This window comes from Schistocerca piceifrons, chromosome 2 (assembly GCF_021461385.2).
Source record: "Schistocerca piceifrons isolate TAMUIC-IGC-003096 chromosome 2, iqSchPice1.1, whole genome shotgun sequence".
Lineage (NCBI taxonomy): Eukaryota > Metazoa > Arthropoda > Insecta > Orthoptera > Acrididae > Schistocerca > Schistocerca piceifrons.
Genome location: NC_060139.1, coordinates 141,144,607 through 141,147,250, shown reverse-complemented (window position 1 = coordinate 141,147,250; position 2,644 = coordinate 141,144,607). Strand labels below are relative to the sequence as shown.

The following is a 2,644-nucleotide window of genomic DNA, read 5'->3' as shown; positions in this document are numbered from 1 at the left end:
AGATAATGCTGTGACGTCTCAAAAAATACCAAACTGGCACGAAAATAAATCTGAAACTGCAGATCCTAGCACCTTGAATGTTACCAGCAGTGTCGTGATCCCAGAACAGTAAAATAAAAAAAGAGCTCTCACAACGATGAAAATTCAGTCTCTGAAGAAAAGTAAGCTGGACAAATCTAACAACTCTGACTGTTGTACTGCTCCGATAATTTCACTTAAAGACTAGGAAATTCAAGAACTAAAGCAAGAATTAGTTAGTTTGGGGGTTAAAAATGTTCTACTGAAACAAAGGCAACGGCCTTGCCGCAGTGGATACACCGGTTCCCGTGAGATCACCGAAGTTAAGCGCTGTGGGGCGTGTTCGGTACTTGGATGGGTGACCATCCAGGCCCCCATGCGCTGCTGCCATTTTTCGGGGTGCACTCTGCCTCGTGATGCCAACTGAGGATTTACTCGACCGAATAGTAGCGGCTTCGGTCAAGAATACCATCATAACGACCGGGAGAGCGGTGTGCTGACCCCACACCCCACCTATCTACATTCTCCACTGAGGATGACACGGCGGTCGGATGGTCCCGGTAGGCCACTCGTGGCCTGAGGACGGAGTGCTTTCTACTGAAACAACAAAAAAGTATGGAAAAGTTAAGAAAGCTGGTTGCATCTATAAAACGTAAAAAGTATCACACTAAGAAGCAGAACTGTGTATGCTCGGATGTGAGAACTATACTTTCTCAGTATTTCACACCAGGGCAAATTCGCTGTTTGTTAGATACGATAAATCAGGTGAAGTGGAGCTCACAGGGCGCTGTGAATGCTCTTACTTTGAGAGCTTTGTCTCCTAAAACGTATCTGAGGAGGAAGAACTGTCCTTTCCCTATAGATCAACGCTCCAGGAATGGACAAAACAGCTGAAGTGCCAACCAGCTATTTTGAAACCAGTTCTGGAGTTAATTAAAGGTAGGTCAGAAATGTTCACGTCATCAGTGGCAATACTGTCCTAAGCTTTGACGAAATGAACATTAACGCTCGTGTCACTTACGATTCTTCCGACGATGTGGTAACCGGAGCACACAACAATGTCCAAGTCGTCATGGTTTGCAGCTTGTTTCCAAAGTGGAAGTAGCCGATGTACCATGACTTTGGTGTTGCAGTGTCTAATGATTTGTTGCAGAACGTCATAAAAGAAGTTGGAAGGGCAGGAATCCATATCGTAGGCGCTACGTGTGACAAGGAAGCAAAATATCTGAAAGGTGGAAGCGACTTGGCGTGTTTACATCCAAGACTTTTTTTCGATCCCTGTTGGTCATAGCAGAAAATTTTTTTTTTGATGTTCCACATTTTCTGAAATTATTAAGAAATCATTTTCTTGATGATTGTGTCACTTTGTCCGATGGTACTATGATTACTAAAATTGTGGTAGATCATCTTCGATCACTCATTACATGTTGGAGGTTCACCTTAACGTGATCGTCAGAATGTCCGAATGGCTGCTCACTTACTTTCACGTCGCAGGGCCCATGCTGTGAAATATGCTCTGCATAAAGATCGTAAAGGAAGCTTCATTGAGCTGGTGATCGATGAAATGAACAGCTACGTCGTAAAGACAATGTTATTACTATTTAATTATCTTGGTCTTTGACTTTTGTCTTTGACAAAGATAAGACAGGTACTGGATTTGAACTCGCTTTTGTTTCCTCTTCATAGATGCATACATGCTAATTTTTTTCTAAGATAAAAAAAATCTGTGAAAAAAATTGACTACAGATGAATATTTTTTCTTTGTGGCTGCTGTAAGAAGAGAATGGGTTAGGTACAGGACGAGTTGGCGGTCGCACGTTTCCGCTTCTCCGGTTCTCAGAGAATGCCAGGCAACGTTGGAGAAAACTGCTGCAACTCATGATGGAGACTCCGTTCCTCTCTTGGCTACAAAAGTACTCACAGTTACCGTAAGATTTTCAGGAAAACACTTTCAAAATCAGAAAGTTGAACAAACAGTGGCAGTGTGGTATCTTCTGATTAAGAAACTGATCGCTTAGGGAACGTCTTGAATACACAAACTGACGGCGAGATATTACCCGTCGTTCGGACCGTGATGGTAGCATATTCGCCCAATGTTGTTAATTCGCGAAGAAATCACTACGCACTGTATTCTGTAACACATTGACAGTTGCCCGCAGCTCGCGGTCGTGCGGTAGCGTTCCCTCTTCCCGCGCCCGGGTTCCCGGGTTCGATTCCCGGCTGGGTTAGGGATTTTCTCTGCCTCGTGATGGCTGGGTGTTGTGTGATGTCCTTAGGTTAGTTAGGTTTAAGTAGTTCCAAGTTCTAGGGGACTGATGACCATAGATGTTAAGTCCCGTAGTGCTCAGAGCCATTTCAACATTGACAGTTCCTATGACGGTCCGGGGATCCAACATCGAATAAATGTTCGCAAACGAACATTTTTTATTCTTGATAATTGCGATTACAAGTTGACCTCTGCACTTCATATTACTTCTACATGCAAACATATCTGACCTGAAAAGGCATACGGTCCAATCGGAATTTCTTATCTCCAACCATTACAAGAAAATGTAGATGCTCCTCTTTTTTTCAGCAAGGAGCGTTGTCGTCAGAGCAATAAGCGTTTTCGTATCAAATTCCGGTA

General features: G+C 43.4%; 1 pseudogene; it reads left to right on the top strand.

The window, feature by feature from the left end:
- The first annotated feature begins 290 nt into the window (after window positions 1-290).
- On the top strand, window positions 291-408 carry LOC124778037 (annotated as a pseudogene).
- Window positions 409-2,644: the final 2,236 nt, after the last annotated feature.